The sequence below is a fragment of the Strigops habroptila genome, chromosome 3 (genome assembly GCF_004027225.2).
Source record: "Strigops habroptila isolate Jane chromosome 3, bStrHab1.2.pri, whole genome shotgun sequence".
Lineage (NCBI taxonomy): Eukaryota > Metazoa > Chordata > Aves > Psittaciformes > Psittacidae > Strigops > Strigops habroptila.
In genome coordinates, this window is record NC_044279.2 from 77,537,977 (window position 1) to 77,548,917 (window position 10,941).

General features: G+C 52.4%; 1 long non-coding RNA gene across 1 annotated transcript; it reads right to left on the reverse strand.

Annotated features, from left to right (window-relative positions):
• Positions 1-7,442: 7,442 nt before the first annotated feature.
• On the reverse strand, positions 7,443-10,655 carry LOC115605025. The gene is made up of 2 exons (XR_003990480.1): positions 10,378-10,655; positions 7,443-7,816 (listed from the first exon to the last, which is right to left on the reverse strand). It is a non-coding gene; the product is annotated as an uncharacterized LOC115605025 (long non-coding RNA).
• Between the last annotated feature and the right edge of the window lie 286 nt (positions 10,656-10,941).

The window sequence follows — 10,941 nt, forward strand, 5'->3', positions numbered from 1 at the left end:
CCAGTGTGCCCCCTGCTTTGCCCAACCCACCGAGTCGCACATGGTGTCTGTGCAGATCCCCCCGCAGAGGATGCTGTGCGGTGAAGGTGGCATCTGGGGGAACAGATCAAGGTGAAAACATTAATAAAACTATTTTCTTAATTTTTCAAATCCATCATGATACAGATTGATCTGGATTCTTGATGAAGCCAAAACTGGAGATGTGGCAGACAAGGGGGTCCCATGGAGACACCTTGCTACCACTGCATAAACTGCTGGAGTGACCGGAAGGTGATCTGCAGCCAGACCTGAGGAGAGGAGATTTTTGATGCATCTCCCCGATGTGCCCAGCTACAGACATGAGGACTGGTGTCCGTCTGCTCAAAGGAGGAGAGGCCTGAATACAAGCTTGTAGCGCAGAGGGAATGAGGACCTGGCGCACTTCTGATGTGCATCTACACAACATGAGAGGCATTAGTTCTACGCTCCAATGATGATTGAGGTCATGCTGGCAAGAGCGAGGGTAGTTTTCCAGTACAATAGAGAGCAAAACTCAAACTGCGAGGCAGACAAAGCATGAAGAGAAAAATGACAGTGTTTTCCTTGCAGGTTTGATGTAAACCTCTCCTCACCGACAGTTCTTCATTGAAGAAAATAAACTTACATATTTTCCAGAGCCAGGGAAAGGAATGGTGATTTCAGTACTCAGATCCTCACAGGAACTTCAGCAGATACAAAGTCAAGGGGGAGAGCCCCAGCTCAGCCAGGAAAGATCCAAGTCTGATGGGGGATTGAGAGGAGCAGGGTAGAGACCCCCAAGAAGTAGGAGGATGGCTGTGTCCTAAAGACCTTTAATGGCATCATACAGCAGCCTGGCAGAGGGTTTGCCTTGCCAAGCATGCAAGCTGCAGATGAGATTCCTAAGCAATTCTGTGACTGAGTCTGTCAGCCCACACTATAGGGAAACGTCTCTGGGCAGTGACAGCCGGTGGTGCAAATGCTGTCATCACTTTTAATTGTGTTGCTGCAGCTGTTGCAACCAACAACAGGGTCATGTTGTGTCGTGTGGTGTGCATGGAGAGCAGCAGAGTTCCCGTCCTGCAGGACCTGTAACCTGGGGAGCTGTGCTGGTCACTGGCTGGGGTGGAGGGCACAGAGGAGGTAACACTGTGGAGCACTTGGGGGTCCCTGGAAAGCCCTGGGCACTCAGAGCTCTGTGCCATGTCTCATCCAGCCTCAACCCTTTCTGCTCAGGATGGGAGGGGACAGGATGGGGCCCATCCATTCCTAACAACCTCTCTCCCTTCCCAGCTGGATTGTCTCCTCCTGCTTCTCTGTGGGTCCCCCTCCAGGCAGGAGCAGCAGGTTCTGGTGTTTCCTGAAAGCAGATCCAGATGCAGGAAGGAGGAGAGCAGGGATCAGGGGAGATGACAGCTCCATCTGACTCCCTCCCCACTGCAACAGTCCTGGCACTGGCAGCTCCCAAGATCGCCCATTCCAGGGGTGCTCCTCTCTGCAGTTTTGCTCATGGATGGCAGCACCCCAGGAAATTCCTACTTTCTCCTGAGAGCCTCGGGAGGCACGGACACTGCAGAGAGTCCCAGGAAACAGGGTTATTCATTACCAGCTGGATTAATCCTTCCAAAAATAATATTCACCCAGGGCTAGAATGGAAATCTCTAAACCCAGATGCCAGAGTAGATTTAGCTTGCTTGGAACTGGAAAAATAGTGCTGGAGGTGCTCTTTGGTGTATTTCCCTTGTTCTCTGTGGATTTCCTCTGTCTGCCTTAGCTGTGGGCTCTGGGTAGTGCTGGGGCCCTCCAGCAGACAGTTGGGAAGGATGAAGCGCTGCATAGTTTCTCTAATTGAATACCAAGGCACGCTCCCCTGTCTGTACCTCAGCAAAGCTCAGAGGCAGCGAGGGAAAGTCCTGCTTCCCCAGGAGTGAGATGGCCTCAGCCTTCCTCAGCCAAACGGCTTGAGTGTAAAGCGCAGCGCGGCCGGACGTTGCTGCGGTGGGGGTTCGGTAGAAGCAGTGTTTCAAAAGAAGCTCTTGGCAGCCTGGATCTTCTCCTGTTTGAGACCATTCGTATCTTGGCTTTGGGGGCCAAACTGCCCAGGCTTCTCGGAGGACGGGTTGTTTTCTTCCATCCCACGTGTTCCCCAGGCTCAGCTGACTCCTGTATCAATCCATCAGGCTCTGACCTCTTCGGCCATGATGCTGCAGGATCCCTGCTCCTGCCGGGAGCCACGTCGTTCCCTGGGGAGGTGAGTGACCTAGGAAGAGAGAGCCACGAGACAGCCAAGGTCCTTACAGCCAACTGCTTCACTTTGCGAAGGAAGCAGCCAGGGGAGCATGCCTCTACCTTGCTGTCCCACCCAATGGTCTCCCACAGGCCCTGGCAGAGGCCCAGCGATCACTGTCCTTGGATTTCCCCCTCCTGCTTTAAATACGCTGGTTTATTGCTGCTCTTGGCACATCCTGGCCTCTGCCTCCTGCCAAGGCTTGTTCAGATCTCCCAAAGCCAGCTCTGCCCAGGCTTCCAGTGTTTCCAGAGCAGTGAAATGCACAAAGGCAGCTCTAGGTGTCCTTCCTGCCCACGGCAGCACAAATCCTGGTGATCCCAAGAGCCTTTGTCACTTTTCTCCCTGCCTAGCACCTAGTTTTCCAGCAAATGGCACCTCACAAGGGAAGGCAACGTGCAGAGGAGCAGAGCTGCCACGTGAACACCCTGAGAAGGGGGAGATCTCTTGGCGGGGGGGAGGGAAGCAAAGCTCATTAGCTTTTTGGCACTCCTTTGGGGGAATTAGTTTTTAGCAATCCTTTCACTTCAGGTGGGAGGTGCAGGTGCCTCCATACACCCAACTGCGCCATGCACTCGGGAATCCCAGCACTGCTGCTCCAGGCAGGGAGACGGGCACGCATGGACACATACACAGGTGTATGCATGTGGTACCCTGCCTGGGGAAGGGGCACCCCCTTCAGAGGTGGGAAGAGGGGCTCAGTGCGAGGCCCCACCAAGCCCGCGTGTCCATGCCCCACGTTGCTGCCATCCTAACTACACAAAGGGTTGCACACCCATGTTTTAGGTGCCAGGCAGGCTCTTCAGCCAACGCAGAGCCCCAGTCCAGCTTTTCCTACCCTCACCTGGTTTCGGCGCTCCTTCTCCCTCCTCTTTTTCTTTCAAAGTAATCTGCTGTGGATGCAGAAACCCCTGCTCTGGCCACAGCCCTCCCTGCTGCTGCCGTTTTGGGTTTCCTTGCTGCTCTGTAGATGCCCGTTGCTGCCAGCAGCAGCATCTCAACCCTGTAGAAGACAAGGTGCTGGGATGGGGGGCAAGCGTCCTTTGAGAAAGGCCATGGTGAAACTCAGTCTGCCAGGCCCTGCCAAGGTGAAAAAAAATTCCCTATCAAACCAAATGCACTACACAAGTAAAGAGTTAAACCTGGAAGCTGCCAGTGGAGTGTGCATTTGTCCTCGGAGCTAGTGCAAGAACAAAAACCAGTGACGGATGTCTGCAAAGAGGCAGAGAAGGAGGGATAATACTGTTGTGTAAGCTTTGTGTCCTTACAAAATCAGACAAAAATGGGGTTTATTTTCTTTCCATCAGATTACCAAGCCAAGCTTTCATCGCATTGGAGGAAGCTGAGATAACAGCAGTTAGTAACAGTAACCAAGAATGACTTCCTTTGGCCAAAAGTCACTGCTGCTGGTGGGTTCTCCACGAGCTGTGCTTTCAGATACATGTAAGAAACAACTAAGTGCCCTTCTGTAATGACAGTCTCAGAAGTCAGCGTGCATCCAAGTGCCACCACCAAGTACAAGACCCACAGCAAAAATCTGCAGGAGTTCTGACTAAGGAGGCACCCAGGTGTGCCACCGTCTCTTGTTTTGGATCTGAGGGTCCAGCAGGACCCTTCCAAGCCACCAGCAGGAGGGGAGACAGTGCAAAGGCACCTCCAGAAGCTGTGGGTGTGGCTCTGTGAAGGAGTTGAGAGAGCACTACTGAGGCTGAGGAAAAGATGGTGACTTGGAGAGATGCACGGAGAGCCTCCTCACCCAGCTCCTTGTAATGAACAGGGTTGTATTCATGGTCTGAATATCCAAAACCAGTCTCCAGGGTCTCCAGGAAGGCCGTACCTACTGATAACACCTGAGCAGTAGTGCTCTGCAGTTCCCAGTGCACTTTGGGCCGCATGGCAGACCACGGTAAAGAGATTCCTCTAAAGACAGGAATAAAATTAGGGTGGTTAAGAGAGACATTTACATGCTCTGGTACCACCAGACCAACAGGGGTACCTGAGCACTGCAGAGAGGCAAAGGGGGCGGGATCAAAGGACAAGAATTTGGTAATATTAAAAAAAAAAAACCTCTTTGGAATGAAAATGCAAAAGGAGGGAGAGCATGGACCAAGGAAAACGTTGAAGGACCCCAACTCCTCCCCTCAGGACGGAGTGCAGCTGTGGCATTGCTGAACACACTCTGGGCTGCTGGGCAGTGTGGGTAGCTGCACCCAGGAGACCTACAGAACAGACACTGAAGGTAGCCCTGGCCTCTGCCATTTAAAGCAGTGTTCCTGGAGTTTGTCCCTCTCTGTCACATTAGGTGCCCCCTTCTGAGTGCCACCCACTTAGGGCCAGTGTAAGTTGCCTGTGGCTGGTTGAGTCTGTGAGAAGATGTGCTGTTAAGGGCTGACTGGGCTTCTGAGTGACGGAGCAAAGCTGCTGAGACCTCCACTGTCATGGGATTACAAGAATAGTAAATAATGACCTGACCTGATATCAGTGCAGCCAGCACAAGTGGTGCAATCTGTGGCCATGCCTGCAGCTTTCCAGAGACAACATTTCAACTCCATTCGCTACAGCAGCTCACGTGCTCTCCGTGGCAGGGCAGACAGACACTCCGCACTGCTGTGACTCCATAGCATGGTTTCTGCTTCGCTGAGGCTCGAAGTAAGGGCAGTACTGGTGCATCCCGCTAGTGATGATACCCAGGCTCTTCTGGGTGGGAGCTCATTTTTCAGGGATTATGAATCAAGAAGGACACACAGTGTTGGCGGGAGACTTGGGGACATGGCAAACACAAGATGAGATATGCACTCTCAGATGTCTAGACAAAAACTTACAGATGTCCATTGCAGGCTAATAATCCAAAATGCTAAGTGACTGTTTGGGTGATCTGTAAGGTCCCTTCTAACACATTCTATGATTCTATGAATTTTCTCTCAGTGAACTTAATCTCCTGAAGCCATAAATATCAGCCAATTGCTGCAGCAGCTGCTGTGAAGTCCTTGGGTTCCTCCAGACATGCAGTCAGATGTTTTTCCAGCTTTCAGGACAAGTTTGAGCCTGGGGCAAAACCAGGAGGTTCAGCTGCACATTGGGCAGCTACCACATTCCCAATCGCTTTACCTAGGCATATACAATGGTAGCTGTCCCAAACATTGGTGATACTTGGCAGGATTGGACCAGCCAGAATGGACCAGAAGATTTCAGGAAAGGACATGGATCTCCTGGCTGGCAGGCAGTTCTTCCAGGAGGGAGACATGCAATGATTTCTCTTGCTGCCAGCAGGCAGGGTGCACTGACTGTCTGCAGGGTCTCTCTGCTGGCTCCAGCTTTGGGTGGGTGGAGGACCCCTAGAGTTAGTAGGGGACTATTCTCCCTGAATGGCCTCACCACTGATGGTTATCACTGGCTGTTTTCTTGCGTTCTCCCTGGGGAACAGGGAGGAGCAAACAATGAGGAAAATCCCAAGAGTTTGTAGTATAGTTCTATCATAATTAAGAATTCTACCAAAGCATCTATTGTGTGATTTCATAGCCTGATTAGATTGGGATCTAGATGATGAAACTTGCTTAGCTAATCTGAAATTCCCAACCATCCAACCTGGCTAGGTAATTCTTTCTTTTTGTTTTCTATTGGGTTGAATCAAATGTGTTTCCTGAGTGTGTAAAACCCTACCACTTTTTAAAACTTCAAATGCTGGGCCAGTGAAATGCTTCACTTCAGGCACAAGAAAAGTCCTAATGACTTTGCTCAGGCCACTTCCATGCTTAGAGCCATGCAAGGTTTTGCTGGGATGTCCTCGATAGCTGGGGCTCACAGACCAGTGTAGGGATACTTGGTTGCTATTGGCTCACACTGGTGCTGTAAGGCTGAGCCTAGCATAATGGACAGGAGCAGACTGAGAAATAAAGGCACTTTTGTTCTAATTACCACACCCAGCAAAAGAGAACACCCCCAGCATGCGTAAGATGCTTATTTCCAAGCCAGATACTGATAAAGAAGACCAGACCTTTATTCTCCTGTTTCCAGTTCCTCCCTCCGTACTAAAAATGCCACTAATGGGAGAGGAGGGGCTTTGCATGCTCAAGATCTTACTTAACCAGATGCTGGAGTATCTGCAGGGTGCATGAACTCTCTTGCCTTGTATCAGTGCTCTGAGAGGAGGCTGTCGGCTTTCTGATGAAACTCTGCGCCACTTATGGAAAGAAATTCTGCATTTTGGGGATGATCCACACTTGATAAGAAAGATGCCTCATGCTGATATCAATGTTGGCTTAGGAGGGACACACACTGGCTGTTGCATCATATACAAATACTGTCACTATCTGCATCTCAGATGAAGTTAGCAGACAGATGCAGGCAGCGTATGCACGTCCACAGGGGCAGCCTGCTCAGCTCAGAGCTCCTCAGAGCTTTCCAAAAGCCACTCTGAGGATCCTGTTGCTGTTGTGTTTGCAGCTGACGTGTGTACTCCTGACAGTGCCTGCTTGCTTCCTGCCCCCACGCCGTCGTGTACATTTGTTATAACACCTTAGGAAGGAAAAGGGTGCTGCTCTCGCAAAGTTAGATAACTGGCCCAGTTCTTCGCTGCCGGATTGGCTGGGAGAGGCCCAGTAAAACCATCTGGCCAGCAGCCCGGCCCAGCCCTGTGAGCCTGGAGCCATTTCCACAATTGGCCACTTCAGACTGGGAGAGGGGAAGGTGGAGACAGCCGGGCACACTGCTGCTTCCCTTCCTCCTCACTTGCTCTCAGCCGGAGTAGTTTGGGAAGCCTGCTCCGGGTGCCCCCCAGCCCTCCTCGCCACGCTCAGGGTTGGCAGCCGGGCGCCTGGCCCTGCCTCAGCCGTGCTGGCACAGCCTCAGCACAGGACATGTCAAGCTGCAACAGCACGGGGGGCCCTGCTGCCCTGGACTTCCCGGAAGTCCTGAAGTCCCTGCTGGAGTACTCCTTACCCTGGACCAACAAGATGACAGGTAGGGTTGAGGGAATGCATCAGGGAGCTTCTGGTTCGATTTCTCTTTCCCCTCCTTAAGTTGCCAGGCGAGAAGGGGGTAGATGATCTTGTCTGCTGCAAGCCCTTCAAGGGTGTGTTTCCCCCAAGTATCCAAGTCAGACAGGGAATTCTGGCTCGGAGTGTGCTGTGCAGCTAAGAGGAAAAACAGCAGCAATGGATTGATTACAAAATCAATCAAGAGTGCTGAGCTCCTGATCCCTTTAATCTCCGGGTTCAGCTACTTCTTGGAAACACTCAAAGCTTTGTGCACAGAGGCGGCTTGGGCGCAAATCTCCATGCTCACAATAGGAGCGACTTCCAAGCTTGCCATCCAGGTTGTCCCATGCTTAATAACTGCTGAGCCTCCAGACATTGCCCCTTCCCAGAGGCAAACTGTCCAGGAAGCCTGGCCTGCAGGCTCTGCGCAAACTTTGTGTTTGATGCTGCAGTTGTTTACCAGTGGGAAGCTGGAGCAGGGAACACAGCAAATGTGGTGTTTTCTTTGCAAGAGCACTTCTGTACTCCTAGGCTGTCCTTCTTTCTGTGCAGCACCCTAGAAAACAAACGGAAAGGAGCCATGAGGTTATTTAGTCTGGGCTTCTGCTGTGCTGAACATTTCACCCTTGCTGTACTGACCCCTTCTCTGTTGCTGAGTGTGCTCCAAGTGCCCATCACACAAGTCTGGTTTTGGATAGGATGCCACAAGCCCTTGGCACGCTGCTTTTTGTTTGTTGTGTTTTAATGTTCACTGCCGAGTGCCGGGGAGGTGTGTGGGAACACCTTGGTTCAACAAGCTCATGTCTAGGCATGAGTGAGTTGAACTCACAGAAACAAACATGCTTGGACCTCGCTCTTCCATAGGGAGCTGCAACCAGGACATGCAGACAGCTCTTACATCTTGAGAGGCAGCATGACCCAGGAGCAGAAGAGCCAGATACACCATGTGGAGAGGGACCTTGCTCATGGTCTGGGGTCAATGGGAGAAAAGGCTGCTGCTGTGGCAGGAAAGGCAGCTGCGTGTAGTGAACCCTATGGCACCTGCACAGCTCCCTGTGGGAAAGGAGGGCAAGGGGAGCTGCCATACCCCCTAAGGGCTCCTTTTGTCACATCGCTCTGCTGCTGCCACCTGTGAGCTGGTTCTCTCCTTTGCTGTGTTTACACACCACACAGTATGAAGCTGCATGTGGGGAACAGGGCGTGTTTCCTGAGCTGACTGATACCCAGGTAGAAGGTGGACCTGGCTGGCAGGAGGCAGTAATGGCCAAGGGAGGCTCATGTAGTGCAGAACCTTGCCATGGCTAAGCTGAAGTTTGGCTGCCTCTCTGGGATCTCTGGGCTCCACAGCCAAGTGGATTGAATTAATCCAAGGGAGGAGTGCTGGCAAGATATGTTTGTTTGGCAAGAGCTGGAGCAGGGGTTTAGAGGGGAGATCAGTGATTTGCAGAGGGAATAATTTAGCCTTAACTCACTGTGGCTTATTTGGCTGCTGAGGGTACTGCTTTGTGGCACTTTCTTCCTTAGCTCCAGGACCACCCTGCCTCTCAGCATCACCTCCTGTAATCCTTAGTATTGTCCTTACTGTGCTGCCTCCCTCCCCAGACCAGCGTTCCTGTCATGGCCCTCTTCCCACAGAGCTCAGTTCACTCCTCCTGGGTCTCCATACCTACACACCTCTCTTCTGGATTTGCTGGGTCTCAGGCCTCTGCCTGAAATGTGTTCTGTGATTCAAACCTCCCAGGGAGGCTGGTGTGTGTGTGTCCCTCTCCCCATGCCTAGTGCTGGGCTGCTTCTCGCCTCCCTGCTGCATCAGAGATGGCCTGTTCTGCATCATCGGGCCCTGACAAGGCTCCCAGCAGCAACAGCCAAGGCCACTGCATTCCTCTCCTTACATCTCATTGTCCTCCTCTCTTCCTTCTCAGCTGCAAAGCAAAAGAGAAGTTGTAAAAATCCAGGCAGATTTCAGCTTAACCAAGAAGGTAGAGCTGATGGTGCAGTGCCCACTTTCTGCTGGCGGTGGTTTGAGCCCCTAGTCCCCAGAGGCAGCAAGGAAAAGCTCTCGGAGTAGCCTCCCTCCTAGCTGGCAGGGCAGAGCTGGTGCCCGAGCAGGGTGATGTGAGAGGGAACCCACAGGAATGCTCCCCAGCATTCAGGCCAAGCAGCTAACACTGTACAGGCTAAAATCTCTCTCCAAGCAAAGTCACAACCCGGTGGTGGTGCAGAACAAACCCTAGCAGAGTGGAGCGTGGGTGGAAATGTGCTGGAGGAAGAATGTGGTTGATCTAAAGGGAAAAGCCTTGAAGTAGAGGCTGCCGAGTGGTTTTAATAACCTCCATTCATATGGACATTACCCAGCAAAGCAGTTACCACTGAGATCTGCGGGGGGGGGGCGGGGGGATACATGCAGAGCCTGTTCCTTGAAGGAGCACTGTACAGTACTGAGACACAGCTTCATCCCCAGGGGCCCCCAGCATCAACAACAATGGAACAAAGCAACCATGAGAGCCATGACTGAAGCCTGCTCTGCTTTGGCTACGTCCCCTCTCCCTGTTCCTAGAAACTGCTCCTTCATGACTTCAGTTGGTTGTGTTCTCTATCTACCACCTACCACTAGCTGTTTCCCAGGGAAAATCGTTGCTGTGAGCTGCGTGCTCCACCTCTCATGTGTGGTCTGACATCTGTGTTTCATTGTCCCGTGTGAAGTGGCATCTCCCTTTCACGCATGTGCTTTTTTCTTCCGCCAGCTGAGCTTGGCAAGGCGGAGGGAGTCTGTGGAGGGCAAGCAGCAGCCCTGGAGCACGCTGGGCAGTGGAGCATGACCTGCTCTGCCTGCTTCTTGCAGCTGCATTTATCAGCCTTGACAAATGATGCATTAACCTGCACTGTTCCAGCCTGTATTAACAAGATGGCCCTTCCCAAGCTCCCTGTCGGGCAGCACATGCACAAGAGTTGCATCAGGAATCCCACCCTGGTCGTCTGTGAAGGAGGCAGCAGATGCAGCCTCCCAGCCTATGCAAGAGAAGTAGCTGGCAGGTAGGGCAGCTCCCTGTCTGCCCAGGTTGCATGAAGGCATCCCCCGGTCCTCATTGCAGTAAGGCAGTGGAGGAAAGCACCTACCCCGCACGTCTTCCAATACGTTCCTTTTCCTGGGGTGCATGCAGAGGATTCCAGACCCGATTTTGTGTCGCAAAGACCATCAGGGTTTATGGGCAAGGGTCAGGTCAAGCTGTGCCTTGCCACTGGAATGAAATGCCTGAGGTTTGTGAAGGGGCAACTGAACCAAGCAGATGCCTGAGTGTCTACCCAGGAGGAAGAGGAGGTCCCTTTTCCGCTGGCACTTAGGACATCTCCACCTTGGCACCTATGGCTCAGTTGGAGGTTGCACACCCTTTCCTTTCCCCGCTGACAGCTCTAGATGCGGTAGGTTTGCTGTGGCCAGGCCGCCTGCGTCAGGAGGCAGCAACTGCTGACAGCAGAAGCCTGTGGCTGTAGCGCCTGTCACTTCAGCAGGCTTATTTGTTCTGCAGGGGAAGCTCCTCAGCCTGTGCTCTTTGGGGACGAATTTGGCAACATTTGCTCCCTTTGTGTGTTCAGAACCTTAAACCCCAGCACAGCATCCCTGTTGCTGGAACAGGGGAGCCTGGTTGGGGAATCACAAGGGTTGCTTGTGATCACTAAAAC